The sequence below is a fragment of the Rhipicephalus sanguineus genome, chromosome 3 (assembly GCF_013339695.2).
Source record: "Rhipicephalus sanguineus isolate Rsan-2018 chromosome 3, BIME_Rsan_1.4, whole genome shotgun sequence".
NCBI classification, from domain to species: Eukaryota; Metazoa; Arthropoda; class Arachnida; order Ixodida; family Ixodidae; genus Rhipicephalus; species Rhipicephalus sanguineus.
Window position 1 is genome coordinate 19202195 of NC_051178.1, and position 24264 is coordinate 19226458.

Consider the following 24264-nt stretch of genomic DNA (forward strand, 5'->3'; position numbering starts at 1 on the left):
CAGGCAGACTATTCTATACCCTAATGGCCTGTGGAAAAAAAAGAACATTTAAAACAGTCAGTTTTGAACCGGTATTCCTGATGGTTCATCAGCAAACATAGCGCAATAAAGAACACGGGACACGGTCCCGTGTTCTTTATTGCGCTATGTTTGCTGATGAACGATGAATAACCAACACGCCCAAATGTTCGCTCTTCTGATGTGTATTCCTGATGGAACTGGGGGTGCTTATGACGTGAGGATCTAGTTTCTGGGTAAGAGAGGTATTTGGTGCCATTAATGCGAAGCCTATAGTGAAAAAGTTGAAACGACACTTTCTGGCGAGCGAGCTCAGCACGGTTACGAAGGGTTAGTATTCCTGCTTCTTGCAATAATTCGGAGGGAGAATCAGATGTGCGGTATTTAATAAAAATAATCCTGACTGCTTTCTTCTGCACGTTTTGTAGTTTAATGATTAAGTTATTTGCAGATGGGAACCAGACGACGTTACCGTACTCAAGTACTGGTCTCACAAATGTGTTATAGCAAGTAGCTTTGTTGGATGCTGATCTGAATGGAGACGCCTTTTCAGGAAAAATAGTGTTTTTAATGCAGATGATGTTACATGATTTACGTGTGCCTCCCATCTTAGGTCATCCGATAGGAATAGTTCGAGGTACCTGTGTTCCTTAACTGGAGTTAGTTGGGTATCCCAGATAGAGTAGGAAAAGTCAGATGTAATGTTTTTCCTGGTTATTCTAAGTAAAGCTGATTTACCTATATGTAATGTCATCTGCCACTCCATACTCCATTGATATACTGCTTTTAGAACGTCTTCGAGGGTTAGATGGTCATTAAGACAATTGATTTCTTTATATACTATGTATTCATCGACAAAGAGCCTAATGTTAGTCTTGATTGATGCAGGTTGATCATTTATGAAAATAAGAAAAAAAATTGGAGCCAAGACACTGCCCTGAGGCACGCCTGACGTAATTTGGATTATATAAGATTTCTGGAGATTAATTTCGACGAACTGTCTTCGCTTTGATACATAGGCATTGATCCACTCGCTAATTGCTCCTTTAACTAATACTGCTTCGATTTTAATGGTTAGTTTCTTGTGTGACACCCGATCAAACGTTTTATAGAAGTAAAGTAGTATGAGATCTATCTGTTTTTTATTGTAAATGGCTTGTGATATTTTGTGTACTAATTCGGTTAATTGAGTTACTGCAGAAGGACCTTTGCGGAAACCATGCCGTAATGGTGACATAATGCGGTTTTCTTCGACATAGGTAGTAATATGCTTGAGGACGATGCATCCAAGCAATTCACATGGCGTGCTAGTTAGTGAAATAGGACGGAAATATGAAATAATTAAAATAAGTAAACATCCCTCATTATGATGAAACGCACGAACGAAGTCACAGAAACTTAATAAAAAAAACTCGGCAGATCCCACGTACCATGGGAATCGATATTATTCGAAGCGTGCGCGGGATCGTTACTGTTCCGCAATTTTTCACATTCAGCGAAACGTTACGGAATGACGCTAGAGGAATATCGAAGTGATATACGCACATTTATATGTTGAAGAGTCGCAAATGTATTATATAACCAGTGGTTTCCAGTTGCGTAACGATGCCGACAGCAACATGGGTGTTACCAACACCAGACGCGGTAAGCTGATATATGTTGCTTGTATTCTTCAATACTGGATATCATGAATCCGAACAGGACAAAGAAGGAACACAGATGGGCAGGACAGGCGTTACTCGCAACTAAGCTTCATTCAGGAAACTTTCCCTGGGAAACACAGCCGAGCGGCCACGCAGGCGCACTGCACGTACGTTACAATCATAGTTGCAGTTGTTATGCTTATATTTGTCCGTTATGAAGAAGAACGCACGCACGTGTCACGAACCCGTGTGTATGTCTAGAACAGATTCTCGACAGTTCTTGAACAAGGTCATCATCACCGTGATCAGTGAGCACCAGCAACTGGACCGGACTTGTTCATCGGATCCATTCGAGATCGCGGCTATGAGGAGTCTAACTGTAGTGAAGTGCGAGGTATAGTGCAGCTGGTGGAAATCCTAGATGCCTCTTACGATGAAATGATCTATGATGCCTCCTGGCGTGGACGTGGCAGCGAGCTCTTTTGATGCCCTGTCCACATCCAAGCCGTCTTTCACACAGTGTAAGGACCAAGCGTTGTTGGCTCTTGATAAATCAGTCGGCGGTAATGACGTCACGCCTGGTTCTCTGAGCAGATTTATTCTACGAAACATCGACCACGGTTTTTGCGTAATCCACGTGGTATATCTTGCGCACCGCGGGAACGAGTGGGTGGCACTTGAGCGGCTTCCAGGGCTCTTCTGTCTTCAGCTTCCTCACTTTCCTTGCGTCCGCCGAGGTGGTGTAGCGGTTGCTGCTCCACTGCTGACCCGAAGGTCGCGGGTCCGATCCCAAACGCGACGGTCGCATTTCGACCGAGGCAAAAATGCTAGATTCCGGTGTTCTGTGCGATCTCGGTACACGTTAAAGAATACCCGATGGTCAAAATTTCCGGAGCCCTTCGCTACGGCGTCTCTCATAATCATATCGTGGTTTTGGGACATAAAACCCCATGAAATATTATTATTGTCACTTTCCTTGCGTGTCAATCTGTGTGTTCGCAGTTATTGTGTTGGCTGAGACTATCACCTGTGGCACATAACCGCATAACATTAACTCTGGTTTACGGGAATGTGCCACACGTGGCTGAGAGAAAGGGTTTCATGACGTAGGCGACAGGTATTTTGCGTTATTCATGTCATGACCAGTGAATCATGTTCGCCATACATTGACCTCCTGCTATGCCAATGTTGGTATATTACAAGTTATGGAGACGACCAGGAGAGCGCCCAGACGTAGACGGCTAGATAGATAGATAGATACGTAGATAGAAACGGCCAAAGTGCATGAGGTTCGCTAAGGAATGCTTCGCATTTAATAAGCGGGATCTGTTAGTGAGCGATATTTCATTACATGGACACATAGCGCTATCTTTGCATGCAGTCGCGAGGAAAAATAGAAAGGGCATAAAACTAGCCAAAAAAGTTTCGTATAAAGCAGTTTTTCAAGCTGCTGCACGCAGCTTCTTCCCTTGCTTCTGCTCTCTTTGTGACAGGAGAAGTAAGGATTTTGTGCCGTCAGGTCTTCCAGCGGCGAAGTAACGGCTCCGTTTGGCTGGCGACGTGTTCTTAGTATATGGTCGCAGCGTTGCTGTCAGCGGCCATGGATCTTCCCTTTTTCGACAATCAGCAATCTCCAGGGGCGTAGCCAAGGGGGGAGGGGGCTGGGGGATTCAAATCCCTCCTCCCCCACGAAAATTTTCAATGTTGCTTGCATATATATACAGGCACACATACAAACGCACGCGCGAACATGCATCAAGTATGGTTGAACCCCCTTCCCCCCCCCCCCCCGGAAAAAAATATCTGGCTACGCCCTTGGCAACGCCTATTGGTTGCTGCAATTAGTTTTCCAGATTCCGGCTGACCGGCCAGTTCCGAGTTCAACCAGTTTACGGCGACAGGCAGCGTCTTGGCGGCGGCAAAGGTGATTATTATCGAGACCTCAATTCAGTTGTGGCTAGGTGGTCAGCGATGTCACATATATTGAGATATATGCATTTTAAAACAGACGGTCGACGTCGGACACGTGCGAGAGAGCATGAGTGATCAACCTTAGCTCATCCGTGTTGCAGATCTATGAAAGCAAGGATTTACGTATATAAACGTGCGTAAGCAGTGCCACAGACTCTGCTGCGCGCGTCTGCGGTAAATAAGTGCCTGTGTTGTGTCCTTTCATACGTCCTCGTTCTCGTAGCGCTGTGCAAATATGTAGATTACAAATCACCAACTAGCCCATGCTGCCGTTCTCTCAAATAAGTGCCGCCACTCGAGAGCCGATTGCAAAAAGCCACACAGACATCGCTTTGCAAACATCGCAAGGTAGTCGACGCCAAGGTACATAGTCTGCACGCCGCGCCTGCCCTTCGCTAAAGCAGAGCGCAATATTTGAAAAAGATATGTCACTGAACGCACACGCATAGCGTTGAAGAAAACCAGAACAATACTAACACCGCGCGATGGATTACGACCACTAGGCATCATAAACAACCAGTGTGCAGTAAAGGAGCATTAATCGGGCCGCTCTCTTTGTGAAGAGTTGAAACGTGCGATCAGTATTTTTGTTTGGTTTGCGGCGCACCGCTAATGCACACGTCCAACCCTGTTTATTTAGAAAAAGCTACGACATACGTTATTGCGAAGGGGCGAATGGTGTAGGGATACGTGTGGCTGAAGAAATGAGCCGAGGAAAGCAGCACAGTGTTACACAGGTCCCGAAGAAACAAAATGGTGTCGATATTTTACGAGTGTTTATGACATGCGTATAAAATCGCAGTGGTAATGACAATGGAGATGTATTACAGTGCTACGTTATCTTAGAAGTTTGACAGTCAAATCTGCTGTGCAACGGACACTTTTAAATGCGAAGCTTGAGCGTTTCTATCTATCTATCTATCTATCTATCTATCTATCTATCTATCTATCTATCTAGCCGCCTACATCTGGGTGTTCTCATGACCGCCCCCTTAGCTTGGTGTAGACCAATATTCGCATGGGAGGGTAAAAGATCTTGACGAACATGACTGTAGGGTCATGACATGAATAACGTGAAAATCCTGTCGCGTACGTCGTCAAACCCTTTCCTCCATACACGTGTGGCACATAACCGTTCACCACGGGCCGCGGAGTACGGGTATGCGCCACAGGTGATTGACAGTTTATATCTACCCAGGAACGGCGAGAGCAGACGTTGGTAACTTAAGTGCGAGAGCGTTATGAAAAAGCGACATCGGCAGCGTGGCAGCGTTGACTCGAGGAATGGAAAGAATGAAAATAAGGATCCCAGCAGGAATCGAACCCTAAAATTCTGCGTGGCAATCAGCTATTCTACCAGAAGGCCACGCCAGGTCTTTAAACTGGTTTGGAAAAACAGGCTATGGAGGCGTAATGTCGGGGCAACGTCAATTGTGCTTGTGGGGCTGGCTATCTAATTTTGTAAGAAAGCGATAAACACTACATGATAACCCTACGATGTGTACTCCTTCGATAGAGGCGTCATATCAGATTAACGTCGGTGGTTCCAGTGTTGGCTCCACTTTTATAGCAGTCTAATATTAAACATTGCATTTGTATTCCTATGATTCAGCAAGCTATACTGAAGCATTGCTCGACCCCGGAGGAATACATTAACGTAAATTACGTCTGATATTCACGCCTTCGCAAAGTAAAGTGCACTTAGTCCACAAGAACGACACAGTGTCCTCTTCGTGTCTTACGAGGCTGGGCGATGGCCTCATGCTCACCGAGAATGATGCCAGATTGATTGACAGCCGCTTTGTAGACTATAGGCTACGTAGCACATACGCCCAGGTAGTCTACGAATACGACAAGCCCCATCCACTGATGTTGGTCTACGTAGCACTATCCAGGCCTACCAGCCTTGACGGCCTATATCAACAGATTATTTGTCGACGAAATGATCGAGGCCTTCACAGTTTCTGACAGCTGTACTATACCACACACTTCACTAAACATGGACCCCCTCGTCACTGCTATCACTACCGGATCCGATAACACGTCATGATAACAAGTCAGGTGCTCACTGATCACGGTGATGTTGAGCTTGTTGAAGAACTGTCAAGAACCTCTTCCACACATGCACACGGGTCCGTGAAACTGTAAACAACTGGTTATATAACACATATTCAGTTCTTCAACATATATGTGTGCGTATAAAATTGATAAAAATCTTTAGCGCCATTTTGTAACGTTTCGCTCAGTAAAAAAATTACGCGAGAGTCACCTTCTTGCCGCATGCTTCGCATAACATCGACTCCCACGGTGCGTGGGATCTGCCGAATTTTTTTTTTTTTTGAATGCCTACCTCAGATCGCAAGCGCACGCCACTAGAGAACAGCGGTTCGGTTTTGCGAAGCTGTGTGCCTCTTGCAGCTGCCACCCGGATGAGCTGTTAAGCGTGTAGAACTCCGATATTGCGTTCTCATCAATTTCTGGCAGCGCAGTGAAGTCCGCTGACCGTTCGGCGTTGGATGACGAAAGAAGCAGCCACGTTTTGTTAGTCCGAAAGCTCCGCTATCGACCGTGGCACAGCTTCTCCGCGGCCTCTCCTTATGGAGACGCTAGAAGGTGATTCCACGACTACGTCCAACGAAAAATGGCGGACACACCTAGTGTTGCCGGAGCGCCAAGCATAATGAATATCCCCCATTCAGGCGAGGATTGGCGTCATTTTTTCTTCCAAAACGATGTCCTCCTATAGCAGAAATTCTCGCCAGCCCGAGCCAAATACCTTCTGCAGCGGACATTACGTAGTTGTCTGGCAACCTTGGGCTGCGTCCCCCTCCGAGTGCTCTAATAATAAACCGGCACTTGCATATGAGACGCTTCAGGGCCCGTATTCTCAAACGATCGCAAAAGGCGATAGTATCGCGTTTGGTGACGTAGAATTCGATGCGTTCAATAAGTAAAAAAAAAAACTTGCCTGTGACGTCATTGTTGCAACTGGCCGTTGGTAGTTCGAATGTCTCACAACACAGGAGTGAGCGCACCGTGCGAGAGCAGAACAACCCGAGTGCGGTGTTTTCGAGCCTGTGCTGCTGCTTCTACGCAGTGGCCAGGCTTGGCCGGCTTGGCTGTGGCTACTTGAAGTATAAGACGTGTTGAAAATGCTTTCAACGTCTTTTTGTTCGATTATTTAATGCACAGTATAATATTTAAAGAATGCAACTTTGCGTGAAACGTATTTTCGTTGAGAGTTTAACATGGCGTACTCGGAGAGTTCAGCTGTAGCGTGCCGCCGCAGCGACATCGTTGACATCGTCTCAAGATCTCAACATGTTGCCGGCTCGCGATAAGCCACGCGAGCAACGCACGGTTCATGTTCCTGGGACGTTCAAACCACGAAAAAAGACGCGGTGGCAAAGAACGAGTGCTGATAACACTCCATGGTAATGCTCGATGAAAGCTTCAGCGTAAAAAATGCTGCGTATATCCACCGAGGATTGAATACTAAAGCTACCGCCTACGTCTCTGAATTGCTAGACTTCACCACGAACCGACGGTTAACGGTGCCTTCGTTTATTGCAAATACGTCGAGAGCACCGTCGAGCACCATGACGCAAAATTGACGTCGGCGGAATTACCAGATGGCGCCCTAACTTTTCCGGTTTGCTCAATAGCCAATCAGCGCGCACCAAAGGCGATACTTTTGCGATTGTCGCCTTTTGAGAATACGGGCCCTGGTGCCGCAGCGTCGTGTGGTCTCTCGTGTCTCGGTTCGTATGTTCCTAGAGCGTGGCTTAGGCCCAGTGTCGGTTACAAGGTGTCAGAAGTGCGCGGTCTAAACGCGTCTCCAAGCCATGGAAGGACTACGCCCGCCGGACCATCTCGTATTTTCCGGGAATATCGCTGAAAACTGGCGTAAGTTTTGTCAGCGTTTTGAACTCTTCCTCGAAGCCACGGAAAGCGAGAAGGAACGCAGTCAGAAGCAGAAAGCGGCGTTGCTACTCCATGTCGCAGGGCGAGAAGCTATCGAAGTATTGGAAACTTTTGGTTGCACGACGACAGAAAAGGAGAGCTATGACACGCTTCTTCAAAAGTTTGAAAGCTACTGTCAGCCTCGCAAGAATGAGACTTTCGAACGGTACTTGTTTCGGAAGCGCGTCCAGGCGGATGGGGAACCTTTCGAAAGCTTCTTGAGAGACCTGCAGTTAAAAGCACAGAGTTGCAAGTTCGCAACTTTGCGGGAATCCATGATACGGGATCAAATTGTGTTCGGAACAGCTGACGACCAGCTTCGAGAGCGCCTACTCAGAGAAGACTCGCTATCGCTGGAAAGTGTCATTAAAGCAGCACAATCCACAGAAATACCAGCAAATCAGAAAAGAGTGTGGCAAGCTCCGGAAAAAAAAAAAGCTGTTGAAGCCATCAGCAAAGAAAAAGTGTCAAGCAAGGACAAGACGCCGAACCAAAAAAGAACCTGCTACAAGTGCAAGAGGTGGCATGAACCGAAAAAGTGCCCGGCGTACGGTCAACGATGCAGAAAGTGTGGCCGGAAAAATCATTTTGCCACGGCCTGCAGAACGAACAAAATGGTCGACGATGTGGAAGAGACGCGCAGCAACTCGTCGAACGCGCAGTATGAAATCTTGCAAGTTTGTGCCAGCAAGAGCTCGGAATGGATTATAAACGCAACCGTGGAAAACAGCAAACTGAAGCTCAAAGTAGACACAGGATCACAGGGAAACATAATTCCTGTGCGTTGGCTCAAGAATTTCGGAGTCCACAAGTACGAGCTACAGGAGAGCAAGGCGACGCTACGTAGTTACAGCGGTCAAGCCATCAAGCATCTTGGAACAGTAGTGATGCCAGTTACTTAGAGAGGCAAGACTGTGAGCCTGAAATTTTTTGTGGTGTTAAAAAGATGTGCCCTACTCGGACTTGCTGCGTCTGAGGACTTTGACCTCGTGCGCCGCACCGCGGAGGTATCGGCAGTGCTGTTTCTTGTTGGAGTGGGACAGGCAACGCTTCGGGAATGCGTCATGAAAGACTACCCGAACTTGTTTCGCGGCTTGAGATGCGTTCGAATGCCGTATAAGATCGTGCTTCGACAAGGAACGCGTCCAGTTATTCAGCACCCGCGTCGAGTGCCCCACCTCCTCAAGCAACCACTAAAGGATGAGTTGCAGCGTATTAGCGACGCAAGCATCATCGCAAGGGTTGATGAACCAACTGAATGGGTGAGCCCCTTGGTTATAGTTCGGGAAAAAGTGGCGCGCTGAGAATTTGTATGGATCCACGGAACATTAATGAATGCCTCAAGCGTGAGCACTTTGCAATGCCCAAGCGGGAAGAAATTGAAGCCGAGCTGACAGCGCGCGTATCTTCTCAAGATTAGACGCCAACTCTGGTTTCTATCAGATTCCGTTAGACGAAGAGAGCTCTCGCATTTGTACATTCTGCACGCCATTCGGGCGTTTCAGATTTCTTCGCATGCCATTCGGTTTAGCGTCTGCACCAGAGGTCTACCAGAAGGCCATGTGGCAAGTATTTCATGGCCTCTCGGGTGTGAGAGTATACGTCGATGATGTGCTCATATGGGGCTGGAAGGAAAAAGAGCATGAGGAGCGTTTGAGGGCTGCGCTGGACGCGGCTCAGGAACATGGTGTCACGTTAAACGCTGAGAAGTGTGAAATGGGCATGAAAGAAATAATTTTTCTTGGCGATATGATCAGTGAGAAAGGCATACAGCCATCGCCCGAACTCATCAGCAGCGTCTTGCAAATGCCTGAGCCAAGTACAAAGCAAGAGCTTCAGCGCGCCCTTGGCATGGTTACGTATTTCGGGAAATACGTGCCACATCTCTCAGACAGGACTACACTTACCGTGAGCTGTTAAAACACGATAGAGACTTCGCATGGGGACCCGAGCATACAAAAGAGTTAGAAGCCATTAAGGAGGTTATAACTAGCTCACCTGTACTTGCAGTCTAGGATCCCAAAAGAGAATGTAAAGTCTCTACTGACGCCTCAGGATTCGGGCTTGGCGCAGCATTCTTCAAGAGGCATGGTTTACATTGGCGACCAGTAGCATATAGCTCCAGACGCCTCACAGAATGCGAAAAAAGATACTCACAAATTGAAAAGGAGGCGTTAGGCGTTGTCTACAGCTGTGAAAAGTGTCACGAATATATATATGGCCGAAAGGTGCTCATAGAAACGGATCATCAGCCGTTGATTTCGATATCAAGAAAATGTATTGGCGACATGCCTCCTCGACTACAACGCCTGTTCCTCCGACTGATGAGATATGAATACCAGTTTGCCTATGTTCCGGGTAAACTTCTAGTCCTGCCAGACACGCTATCCCGGGCTCCAACTCCCTACTGCAATGTAACAGAGGACGAAGATAGCGATGTGGAGGTACATGCAGTATCGGTCCGGTCCAGTCTGGTCAGTGATAAAACCAGCGCGAGACTGGTCGAAGAGACAGCAAAAGATCCAATTCTCTCAGATATGATCAAAGTCATTCAATCTGAGAATGAGCAGCCGCTTACGGGTCCGTACAAAGCGTACGGCTCAGAATTGTCGGTCATTGGAAAGCTGGTATTCAAGGGATCCAAAGTGCTCATACCACGGTCATTACGAACAGAAATGCTGAGTCGGCTGCACGAAGGCCACTTAGGCATAAATAAATCGCTCGCGAAGGCGAGGCTGTTGATGTTCTGGCCAGGAATGACTCATGACATAAAAAACATGATCAGCAGATGTGAAACTTGCAAGATCAATGCATATGCTCAACCTGAGGAATCGCTCTTGATGAGTGATATCCCCCATTCTCCGTGGATTCGCGTTCGAGCAGATCTATGTCAATATGGAGGTAAAACGTACGTGGTGCTCTACGACGCGTACTCCAATTATCCGGAGGTTGAAGAGCTACAGAGTACTTCAGCACAAGAAGTTATACGCAAAATGTCGTCCATTTTTGCTAGGCACGGAGTACCACTGGAAGTTCTTAGCGGCAATGGGCCACAGTTTACATCAAGAGAGTTTGCCCGCTTCGCAGCGTCATATGACTTCAAGCATATCACGTCTAGTCCTCGCTTTCCGCGTTCAAATGGACTCGAGGAAAAAGGCGTGCAAGTGGTGAAACATATCCTAAAGAAGACCCACCATTCAGGAGGTGACTTTTATAAAGGCCTTCTGAATTATCGCACAAGTCCTCTAGAATGCGGTAGCTCCCCTAGTGAACTGCTAATGAATCGCCGCCTCAGGTCTGGTCTTCCCGACTTTATTCCACTTCGCAGCCGAAAGATCACAAAGCGCCCTCAACGCGATGAACCAAAGCGAATGCTTTCAAGCCTTCAGCCAGGTGACATCGTTCGCCTGAAGGATGAGAAGGGATGGTCACGAAAAGCGACGGTGCTCGACCAGGTTGCACCTCGTTCCTACAGAGTACTCACTGAAGACCGTAAGGAATACAGGCGAAATAGACAGCATCTTCGCCCCACGTCGGAAGCCTTCAGTTTTAGCAACCTATCCGATGATGGGATCACAAGAGATGTGCAGCTACCTGTAATTCGGAAGTGCCTCAAACGCCTGACCAGGATTACAACGACAGTACTGGTTCATCTGCTCCTGTGACTCAGCCAGCAGAACCAACCACCCCGGCAGAAAGCGCTTCCGACATACAGCCTCTTCGGAGATCTATGAGAACACGTCGTCCAACGAAATTCCTGTCTTACGACAAGCAGTTCAAGCAGATCTTCGAGATGCAGTGTTGACCAATGCATCTTCGCCAAGAAAGGGAGGTGCAGCGGACATTACATAGTTGTCTGGCAACCTTGGGCTGCGTCCCCTTCCGAGTGCTCTAATAATAAACCGGCACTTGCATATGAGACGCTCCAGGTGCCGCAGCGTCGTGTGGTCTCTCGTGTCTCGGTTCGTCTGTTCCTAGAGCGTGGCTTAGGCCCAGCGTCGGTTACACCTTCTCGTTGTACCTTCGGCACTGCGACCAGAATTTCTGCAGACCCTACAATACAACCCTGTGGCTGTACAACTAGGTTTTAAGCGCACGTTCACTAGGATACCCGAAGAGTACTACTGGCCATGCTTTACCGAAGACGTCGTCGCTCCCTACTTGAGGGCATGCCGTGATTTTCAGTGACGGAAGTTGCCGCCGAAAAGGCCAGCAAGATTTCTTCAGCCGATCGAACCACCCCATCGACCTTTCCAGCAGATCGGGATGGACTCGCTTGGGCCATTTCCGACGTCCACGACTGCCGAGAAGTCTCTCTCACCCGCAGAGGTACATCGTTTATGGCAGCTCTAGCGCAAGCAATCTTGCAATACAGACAGACTAGTCACCGACGGATAGCTGCTTGCCATCCGCAGAGGAATGACCTCACCGAGCGTTTCAGACCTCTCCCAGTTCCGCAGAGTGATGGCGAGTCTTTTTACCTCGGATGGGATCGCAGCGCTCTATTTTCCGGGAGTCTAGTTCTGAACGCCGCTCCCAAGTAGGTTGAGCTAACTTATGACGTGCCGTACACTTTCTCACAGACACCACTTTGACGTCTCCATAACTCATCATTCAAGGAAGATTATGTGACCAGGTCATACTTGGCGACGCTAACTTCTCTTAGGTTCAGCTTCGATGCCATACTGGACTAGTCTGGACTGGACTTATTAGGATGGCAATAGCCTGCGCTTAAATACCCTTTGATCTCTCCAGATATTCTACCTCGGGAAACTGGGACCTCGATATTTGTCCAATCATGCTCACTTATTCGTCGCCTCCGAACTGCGCCATCAAATATATGGTCCGCGCCCCATTTTAATCATAGGCGAGATTGACGGCTGAGCTCCTCACGCGTCCGGCGTCTAAACAGATGTATGCATCCTGCACCTGCAATTTTAATGGGAACGAAGTCATGTCTTCATTCTCATCCTGCGTGGCACACTTCATCGTTCCAGGTAAAAAGACGATCTTTGTCCAAAACGACTCCCTGCTGCCTCTCAAGGGGCAGGAGAACGAAACGTCGCGGGCCTGTTGCTGAAGAGGAGCACCCCCATGTTGGGCACTCTGCAAGCAAGATTTGATCCCGTCATATTCTAGGCTTCCCCGCCGCAACGGTATATAGAAAATATCGTCCCTACAGTTTAATCTCTAGTGTCCGGCAATTCAACCACGGCTACTGCTTCGCGGTAGCACGGCTCAGCGTGGGAGAGCGGAGACAGTTAATCAGTACGTCGCCGCGTGGCAAGACGGCAGTCCGCCACATTACGTGTGCAGGATAGTTTTGATAGCCATGCGCTGCGCAGCGCATGGCTATCAAATTATTTCTGCGATTTTATTTTTGGGTCGTCAGGGGTGGACGCGACGAGTGCACTCGCCATCGAAGCATTGTGGGAACCTCATACTATCTGGGTTATGTGGGTCCGGGTGCGTGGGCATGGCGAGAATAATCAGCCCAAGTCAGTATTGTTCGCCCCGAAGTGTCTTTTCGACTGTGAAGATGAATTAGACAAAATCCAGGATGATTTCTGGCGCAGGAGGCTGTTTGGTCGGCGGTGCATGACAGTACGAAAAAAATTCAGGGTGTGAGGCTGACGCCCCATAAGCCCCCACATGTAACATTTAACAATCTAATATTTAATTGCGGTGCTTATCTGAACATGCGAAGAATGCAATGGTTCACACGGCATGTGACATTTCTTGCAGGTTTCGCGGCAACGGCTTCTTTGCATACGTCTTCACAACTGAATTCTTGTCTAGCATAATAAAAGAATGGTTAGGCAGCACTGGGCCCCGCCACAGTGGTCTAGTGGTCATGGCGCTGGGACTGCTGACCCGAATGTTGTGGAATCGAATCCCGGCCGCGGCAGCTGCGTTTTCAATGGAGACGAAAATGTTTCAGGCCCTTGTACTTAGATTTAGGCGCACGTTAAATAACCCCAGGTGGTCGAAATTTCCGGAGCCCTCCACTACGGCGTCCCTCATAATCATATTGTGGTTTTGGGACGTTAAACCCCAGATATTATTATTATTAGTCAGCGGTGTTTTTATAAAGTTGTGCCACAAGAGCTCAAAGAACGTCTCCTTGCAGCTTGGCTTTTAGTTCTTGCAAACCAAAAAGGGGAAGTCCGCAAGCACATCGCAAGCATGTTCGACATTTCATTCTAGCAGTTCGGAAACGGACTTCCTGTGCAACAGAACTGTCAAGGCGGACACCAACCCTTTCGTTGTACAACTCGGTCACTTTGGTATTGGTATGCAATCATCCCATCAACAGGGACAACGCCTGAAGTGTAGCTCAAAATAAGGGCTGCGCTTTTGCATTCTAGCCTGATAGTTGGCACGAACCGGGGTTCCGCAACAACTACTGACGCGACGCGACTGCAGCCACGGTTTTCATTGTCGTCGAAGCCAGGAGCAGTTATTACTTTCCACTTGTTGCCGGCCTTCTCTCGGTCGCAGTCAAGCTGCACAGTGTGCTTTCGAATACTAAAGTCACGTCGTACATGGGCAAGCGCAGGCACGTGAAGTAGCCTGGGAGCGCGCTGAAAACCGATCCCTTGTTTCGCTGTCGAATACTTCTATTCTTCCTGAAGTTCGAGGCAAGTAAGTGCCAGAAGTGGTTTCGATATCTGACGCTTGTTTATAATCGCAATGGGAAATACAATGGGGATGTATTGCTGTGCAAGGCTGGCCTTAGAAGTTTGAGAGTCACATCTCTTCTGCAATCAGCATTTTTCTAAGACGCTTACCTCACATCGGAAGCACACGCGACTAGAGAACAGCAGTTCGGCTTTGCGAAGCGATGCGCCTTGTGCAGCTGCCGTCCGGATGAGTTGTGAAGCGCGCAGAGCTCCGATATTGCGTTCTCGGCGATTTGTGGCAGCGCAGTGAGGTTCACTGACGGTTCGGCGCTGGATGACGAAGAAACGACCGTGCTTTCTCGGTCTGAAAGCTCCGCCAACGACTGCGGCTGAGCTTCTCCGTGGACTCTCCTTGTGGAGACGCTAGCATACGATTCCGCGAAGGCGCCCAACAAACAAATGGCGTACGCGCCCGGTGTTGCCAGAGCACAATCATTATGCATATCCTCTATTGCAGTAACAACAGTGACGAGTACCAACATTTCGGTGCGCTTCTGGTTGGCCTAGCCTTTCTTCTAGATTGCGTACTGACTCTATGAGAGCCACGTTTGAACGCTGTCAGGTCTCGGCGTATTAATAATATCCCACTGCTCCGTTTGGCCACGCCGCGAACGGTAAGGCCGGAGCTGGTCTCGGAGGTAATGCTAAATGTATGCTTTTCGATGTACCCTGAATGAAGGCATTATCGAGGAATAAATACAACGTATAAGGTGCCTGCGCCTAGAACGAGATTATCAAACAAGTATATTATATTCACAATGAAGAATAAGCACATCATAACTCACCGAATATCAGCGCTTGCATGAAGCCATAATTATGGTTTTAAAGTTGCATAGCAAATTACTCTGCACCAATGGGCAGTACAATGTGCGAATAATATTAAGAAAAGCGAAACCCAAACAGGCTACGAACGTACACACATGATTCATGAGATGTGGTTCGATGAGCTAACGAGAGTGATAAGCTTTGTGGTAGACCTGCAGGTCTTGTGGGAAAAGGGAAATTATATTAGACTGCAAAAACTACTGCGAAGAAGCCAGAAGATTGCAACGTACTCACCCTGAAGACACTGCGGTCCTTCTCTTGCATTTCTTCTTCTTCTTCTTTGCCTTGCCTCCATCCATCTAAATTGGTTGGTTCGTTGGTTCCTTAGGGGAATAGCTCAACCCACTACGGGGGATCGGCCACGAAGCGTGCGGCAGTAGACTTTGTGAAAAAATGAAATAATACGAATATGCGACAAATATAATTTATAGTAAAAAAAAACGTTGGGGCAATTTTGATTTTTTTTTCATTTTTTTATGAAATGTTAATTAATCGTGTGCTAAATAATAAAATAAAATAAATAAGTATTTACAGAAATTAAGGGAATGAAATGATATATTTCTACTTGTAATTTAAAATGGCAGTCTCTTTGTTTCTTTAATATAAATGAATATGGCATCATATATGCCCCTGTTGCATTGCCCTAGTGCCGACGCCCCCAGGGAGAGTAATGCCGATGTCGAAAGCTCAAGGCCAAGTTTTTGAAAAGGAGGTTTTAGAAATCTTTGCCTCATGTGTGGTATCTTCGACATTCTGTGAAGTAGTGCTCTATTGTTTCTGCTTGATTACAATAATTACAGTTAGGGGAAGGAATGAAACCAGGCCTGTGTAAATAAAAATTTAGTGACGGTATTCTGCATCGCAGTCTAGTTAATGTTACTTCCAATTGCCTTGTACTACACCATGTGCTATTCCACGAAAACCTAAGGTGCTGAAAATATGTATTGTTTAGGACACGATATTTAGTACGTACCTCTTGCAGACAAAAATTTCGGAATCGTGCGATCGTGTTATTAGGAGACGGCCTCAGAACAATTATGACCGGTCCTTTGAGGGATGCTGCCGCCAGAGTGTCCGGCGCTTCATTTAATATCAGTCCAGTGTGGCCTGGTACCCAAACCAACCGGACGTGCCGTACGTGATTGGGCATATATGAGAAAAGTTTTGTTAGGTAGCTCGACGGCTGTGGCACTGCTAATGCCGTACACACAGACAAGGAATCTGTTAATATAACTGCTGAAGAGAGAAGTGCTGAGAGTTTCCGCAAAGCAAGAATAATTGCGATTAATTCTGCCTGAAATATTGGTGTGAAGTCGGGCAAATGGAGGGAAAATGACCAATTTAGTGCTGCTGAATAAATTCCCACCCCTGCCTTGTCATCAGTAACAGAAGCATCTGTGGCTATTACTGAATTTATCCGTACGTTTTTAACGTGGTCTTCCAACAACCCATTTAAATATCTAATGGGCAATAACTTAACATTTTTTGGAAATATGTCATCATATTCTATTACTGCTGTGTGTTTGAGTGCGTTTGGGTAGATTATATCCCTAAATGTCACTTGTAATGGCTCCAGGAGCTTTTGCACGAAAATTATTTGAGGGCGATGTAGTCGAGACCATTCACTTTCAAAAAATGTGGACGGCTCTCTAAGAAATACATATTAGGAGCGTCTGTGTGGGAGGCATATATGTTTAGAAATGTTTGAACTGTTAAAATTCTGAACCTAGTTTGAAGACATGGCAGGTTTGTTTCATGGTAAAGTATGTTATTAGCTACAAATTTTGGAAGTCCGAGACATAGACGTAACGCCTCATGTTCTATAGTTAGAAGAGGGCGTAATTTATAAGCAGGTGTCCCACAGAACAAAATGCATTCAAACTCTAATATTGCGCGGACATACATGCAATAGATCATTAACAATGTTTTTCTGCGCATTCCAAAACGAGTGCTGCTGATTCGTCTTAATAATCCAATTGCACGTGAACCTTTAGCTGCAGTGTACTCAGTGTGCGAGCTCCAATTAAGATTAGGCGTGTATTTATACCCAAATATTTTAATGAATCGACCTGTGGAATAAAGACCTGGCCGTACATAAGTGCGATATGTACGGGAAAAGTCAATGGAAAAGCAAGAAGAGCACTTTTGTTAACATTCAGAGACAAATTCAGGTCATTAAGCCATATTTCGATCTCATTCAAATATGACTGTAGAATGTTGTACAGCGAATGTATATCACTGGAAGATGCAAAGAATGCAATGTCATCCGCGTATACATACACTTGCACGTCGTTGCGCGAAGGAATCGAACTTAGTAATATATTGAATAAAATGGGCGAGAGAACTGACCCTTGAGGAACTCCCCTTATTTGTTTGTATTTTTGAGAAGATAACCCGTTCTGCGAGCAATAAAATGTGCGTCCACTTAGAAAATTTTGTATCCATGCAATTATATATTCAGGAACATTTACACTTCGGAATTTACTAATGAAGATGGCGTGTTCTACGCTGTCATAGGCCTTCGCAATATCTAAGGTCACTAGGGCGGCATACTGTTTTTTGTGCCGAGCAAGTTTAATTCTACTTTCCAAATCAACATGGGCACACGAAATAGAGCGTCCAGGGCGGAATCCAATTTGCGATTCATTCAGTATATGTTTTGCTTCAATCCATTCTTCAAGATGTCTATATATTAATCGCCCTATTAGTTTTACGAGATTCGACGTGAGGGAAATAGGCCGAATGTTATCTATTGCATAACCAGCGCCCTGTTTTTTAAGCAGCGGTACTACTTTGTCAACTTTATTGATTTATTGATTGTCTAAAAAAGGCCTGCGGCGCTATTTCTAGCCTTTGGCGCTGCTAGCACTTAGGAGGTGTTTCTAAATTATTCAAATTTCCTTGAAAACGAGGAGTACAATGAAAAATTGATTTTCATGACCTTACTTTTGTCCTGGTGACCTGCCTTTTGAAAGAAACATTGGCAGCCGTACAAATCAAATGATTAATCCAACCACTACAGCATACGAGTGTAAATGAGGATATCTGATAGCCGTCCTGAGGATCCAGATATGGCCAATCTGCAACTGAATCGATACGCATTTCTAGAACTGCGACCAGCTAAAACTATATGCTTTAGTGGTAGAGCCAATTTCTTTGAAGTACTCATATGTGATGGCTGTTTAAAAAATAAAACAACATTTTAATTATCGAAATGCTCACTGGCAACGCCATTCAAGCGACATCCAAGGCAGACGTGTTAAAGTACGTCTTCCCGTTGCACGAGCACGAGCAAGCGTCCTTATCACTTTCCCGTCCGTCCAATGGTAAACAAAGATCCTCCACGGGTACGCTACTCGAGACGTCGGCTTCGTTGTGACTCGAATATGTGGCCTTACCTGCCCAAAGGTAGAACCGCTACGTCTGTGTGAGGGCGATGGCGAGGTTCAACAAACGCCCTCAGTGGGAAGTCCTCGGGAACTCTAATTTGCTTTTAATCTCACCCACGGATTGTTTTAGCGTTAGCTACACTGGCCTAGCCGAGCCATTTTCGCGTGGCTTCTCAAGAACCGTGCTGCGCATGCGGGAGGATCAGTGATGTCACACAGCTGGCGCATCAGAGCCGGCACCTCCCGCGCACTCCGCCGCTGCCGCGCGCGACTCGCTACCGCCGGTCTGCAGTTTCCTGGGGAGTGACGTCGTAGCCGAGGTAGACGTACTAGCGCCGGCGCGCGCGCAGCTATTCGCCTTCGCTGTGTAGTCGCCGTCTGACACTGCACTGGAGCCGCTTGATAGCGCCTCTGATAGGCGTTTGCAAGTGTGGTTTAGCAATGGAAAAGTAGAGCGTAAATGCTGCTTGTGGTGTTGTGCCGTCAATCGGTTTTACTTACTTGCGTTATTCGTTGCCTTTACCGAACACCACCGCGGGTTCGAGCACTGCGAGCTGCATGCAGGGCGCCGCGTCGTCCCGCGCCCGTGTACCGTTCGCACTGCTGTGCGCGAGAACTCGGCCCATCACCGCGAAGGGACGGCGAGCCGTCGCGCGCAGCGAGGGAGACCCTCGGCGACACTCTCAAATTAGTGGTTTATTAGTGGGTCTTTAGTACAAAGAGATCAATAATTCGCTGCAACTAATCGTAAGTAACATAATTAGACATGACACCAATCACCTAATACAAGTTACAACCGCGAATGGCACACCTATAAAACAAAGAGACAAAGAATCAAGTTTGGAGAGCCGACCTACCCTTCGGCCAGCGCTCCTGCGATCTCGCACCCCAGAGCAGAAGAAACAGAATAGACATAGGAACACTTAAAAGGAAAATACGGTGCACGATCGCGAGGCGCTGCCTCGGGACTTCGAGACCGCGGAAGGGAGCGCGCGCCCACCGGGTCCGGGGCCCCGACGCGACGACGTAACCACCGGCCGGCGACGAAGAACAAAGAACAAAGGATCACCGCCGGTCGGAGCGGCCAAAACGCGTACGCACCCTTCGAGGTCCCCAAGTGGTCTCCCCAACCGCGGCGCGCGCCCCCGCGTCTAGGTGAGCGCGAGCGAGGTCCGAATCCCGCCAAAATTAGGCCAATGGGACGCCGTGTTTAACCTTCGAGGGCGGGGTGGCAGCAAAGTGACGGCGATTTATGACCAGCTGCCACCCTTCCGGTCGAGAGGAGAGAGACACGAGAATTCTCCAAGGGAAGATGGCGTCGAGCAACTGGGGCGGACGCCTGAATCCCCACGTGCTCAACGGCGTAGAAGAGCGGAGACGCTTAACTCATCGGATCCCGAAGTAGTTGCCTGGCAATATAAATATACATGTGCTACATATGAAGCCACGACGATGGAGCGAATGCTACGGCAGCGATCGTCGCAGTACGAGCGCCCAAGCAATCTGTCATCTGTGTCATCGTCCCTGGCAACACCTGACGTCACGAGCGCGAGGGAACTTACGGAACTCGTGCGCAGTATTGTACGCGAGGAGCTGCAAAAACTGCACGCAGCGTCTCCTCCGCCTCATGTGGCTGCTCTAACGGATGCTGTCCGCGAAGAGGTCCGGCACCTGGTTCAACCGTTGATGGCTCCGCTGCCAGCAGAGGCTCCTCTTTTAACGTACGCGGAGGCGTTACTCCTGCACCGGCAGTCGGCTATCCGTCCCGTCTGCCCACCCAACAGACGACGCCGTTCTACTCAAGCCCACCGCATTACGAGAACTCACGACTCAATGTTCGGAAATCCAGTGTGTGGCGCGCTCCCGACAATCGGCCCCTTTGTTACCATTGTGGTGAACCAGGTCACGTCTACCGCGAGTGTACGTACCGACACATGGGCCTTCCTGGCTTTCGTCCAGATGCTCGTCGACCGCGGGATGGTGAGCGGCCCCGTGCTATCGCCGAGTACTTGGCAAGCCAGCAGTCCTCCACCTTTCAGAGACGCCAATCCCGCTCACCGTCTCCCCTGCGCTCCATGTCACCTGGCCAACACTCAACCTTTGCCGACGTCGTTGCGGGACGATCGCCTAGGTCCCCAAGCCGGGGAAACTAGGAACAGCGACCTCCGGGGGTGAGGCCGCTGTCGATCGACCGTTAAAAGACACTCCTCCGAACTGCCTGCCGACATCCGACGACTCCCTTTCGCAGACGTATACCCTCGACGACAGACGTGTATCTGCTGACATCTCCATTCTTGTCGACAATCACCCCGTAACTGCTCTGGTAGACACGGGCGCCGATTACTCCGTTATCAGCGCTGACCTCGTTGTTCAGCTGAGAAAGGTAATGACACCGTGGGGACATGGACCCAACCTCCGGACAGCAGGCGGTCACCTATTGACCCCAATTGGGAGATGCACCGCCCGGCTCCAAATCCGTGAGTCGACGTACGTTGCTTCTTTCGTCGTGTTGCGTGAATGCTCCCGAAGAGTTATTCTCGGAATGGATTTCCTCCGTGAGCACGGAGCCGTTATTAACCTTCGAGACCTGCTTATAACGTTTTCAGACGACCATGCTCCCAGACAAAAAGATACCAATACGCAGAAAACTGCACTTCGAATTGTTGATGATACCCTCACACTTCCGCCGCGAACCAGTATGTTGGTAACTGTGGAGAGCGACTGCGATAATAGCAGTAATGGTATCGCCGAAGCGAACCTGTCGGTGCTCTTGGCTCGGCAAATCTGCGTCGCCCGCGGTATCGTCCAACTGAAACGTAGGATCACTCAGCTCTTGATCACGAATTTCAGCGGCGAATACCAACACTTGACAAAGCGAACAGCAATCGCTCACTTCGAAACCATTGGCGACGAAGCATTTTCTACGATTGCTCCGATTGCCGCAGCCGCCGAATGTGACACTGCAGTGGCCAGCACAGTCGATGTGAATCCGAAGCTCACATGCGTGCCGAAGGAGCAGCTACGCACTATGTTACGTACCTTTAGTGACTGTTTTGCGTCCACTTCAAAAATCAAGCAGACCCCAACCGTAAAGCACCGCATTATAACGGACCCTACCGAACGACCGGTACGACAGCACGCCTACCGGGTGTCGCAAAAAGAACAAGAGGTGATACGTTCTCAGGTGAAGCAGATGCTCGACGATGACAAAATTCAACCCTCGACCAGTCCATGGGCGTGCCCCGTCGTACTTATAAAAAAGAAAGACGGCACTCTTCGATATTGCGTGGATTACAGAAAACTCAACACAGTGACGAAGAAAGACGTCTACCCTCTTCTACGCATAGACGACTCACTGGATCGACTTCGACATGCCCGATATTTCTCATCCATGGATTTGCGAAGCGGCTCCTGGCAGATTGAGGTCGATGAACGCGACCGTGAAAAAACAGCGTTCATAACTCCCGACGGCCTCTACGAATTTAAAGTGCTACCGTTCGGCCTGTGCTCTGCTCCAGCGACTTTCCAAAGGATGATGGATACCGTGCTGTCAGGCCTCAAGTGGGAATCGTGCCTTGTCTATTTAGACGACGTCGTTGTTTTTTCGCAAACATTTCATCATTTACAACGACTTCAGTCAGGAAAACACGACTTCTTCGTCTTCTCCACTTCCTTCTCCTCTCGTCAGTTTTACAGTGGGACATACACACAGTAGAATAGCGCAATGCCATCCCATGCTCGTGATGTATACCATGTGTGTCATTGGAGCAGCAGTAAGCATGATAATCAAGCTAATCCTAGACAATTAGGAAAGCTAAGAACAATCAGCTGAGCTAAGCCACTGCAACATTTTTTCACTACACCTGCACAACAGACCATAGTATGCTTACAGATCTAGGTGCCCAGACAAAGAATTTAGGATGCAGACGACACGTGTGCCGTCCGAGTCTTCAATACACGATTTGTAGAAACCAGGAAAATGCCATGTTTTGTAGGCTGGATCCGAGGAACAAGTTATCGTACTTTTTTTGTGTCCTATAATAATAAGTGAGTCATAACCTATTATGTACAGCATTATACGAATAAAAAGTCCGGCCGGCTTCGCAATGTAGATGCGATGACCGAGGGAACAGCGGAGCTCGACTTTTTCTATAGCTTTAACCTGGCTTTTTTTTTTCATGGCTTTTAGACTTCCCTCTTTGCGGTGGGTTGCGCCGTACAGGCAGTTACTGCAGGTACTAGCAGGTACTGGCAGTGATCGGCAGTTACTTTCCTTACCCTCAGTTTGGGATTTTCAGCCCTTCTTTGCCTCTAAGATTCGGCGGTCCTCGCACGGAGCCCCGCCAGGGTGGTTTAGTGGTGATGGCGCTCGACTGCTGACCCCTTAGGTCGCGGTATCGAATCCCGGCCGCGGCGGCTGCATTTTCGATGGAGGCGAAAATGTTTGAGGCCCGCGTACTTAGATTTAGGTGCGCCTTAAAGAACCCCGGTGGTCGAAATTTTCGGAGGCCATTTCTCTCTCGCCACGTTGCATCTCACCACTCGGCATGGGTATCCTTTTCTCCACGTTGCTGCGCCGAGTATTTTGAGCGACGCCCAGCATGGCTGTAACTGAAGCTTGAACGCTGCTCAATAATTCCAGGGCTCTTAGGTCATTCGCAAGAGATATAAACGCGAGAGCATTCTCGTCTCTTGTGGCCCTTGATTGAACACTTTCATGAAAGTCGGTTGGTTGGTCAAAGTCTATTAATAGTCGCCGTTGTTGTTGTTGTTGTTGTCGTCCTCTCCTCATGGCACATACCCAATGTAAGGGATCGGCCGAGTAGTTGGTGAATTCTTCCTATATTTTCTGCATGGTGTGACTTCTTAGTACGATATTTGTTTTTAATTATTGAATTGAAGTGCCAGTTAAGAGTAATGAAAAATTTAATGCGCGTGGAATTTAGCAAGATATTCTTTTAGTAGCAATGAAACATCCCTGTGACAAGGAAACATGCCCAGGGTAGTGGCTCCAAAAGAAAGAAGAATGGGTTCTGATACTGGCTGTCTGAGCTCAATACCATAATTTTTGAAGTCTTAATTTGATGTCTTATTTATTATTACCATTTCTACTCTTAATTTTGTTTTAATCATTTCACATTTCTTCGAATAAGATTTTAAACTTCAACTACATATTCTTGGCCCATCCCCCAGAGTGGGTACGTGCCATAGAACAGAAGGCAAAACAAAACAAAACAAAACTTCCAGGCCCAGCTTTCGAAGAGGCAGTGCTAGTATTCTTTTCCTGAATGTGTTGAACCGGCGACATGTCATGAAAAAATGACCAATCGTTTCTTTCTGATTACAGAAGGAACACAGAGAGGAGTTCACTAAACCTGATCGATGGAAGTGAAAAATGAGGGAAGTAACGTGGCAACGAATTTTTGTTATGGCAACTTCCATCATCCTTCAATTAGCTAATTCGCTTTCCCAAGAGAATAGAAGGTGTTTGTACTCTGCAGAAGCTGTCAATGCCGAGTCTAATAAGGTTTTTCTGTTTGTAAGTGTGCGGGAACGCGCCGTCGTGATGTGAGCTGGTGGCGGGAAAACAGGAATTATCGGTGCGGTCAGCGACGCCTTTGCAAGACTGTCCGCCATTTCATTGCGAAACAAGCCCTTGTGGCAAGGTACCCAGAATAAATGAATACATTGAAGTCATCAGTGATGTCCTTCTCTTTTTTTCTTGTTCTTCTTTTCGGCGTGGCGCGCGGGTGGTAATGCGAGTTTAGGGCA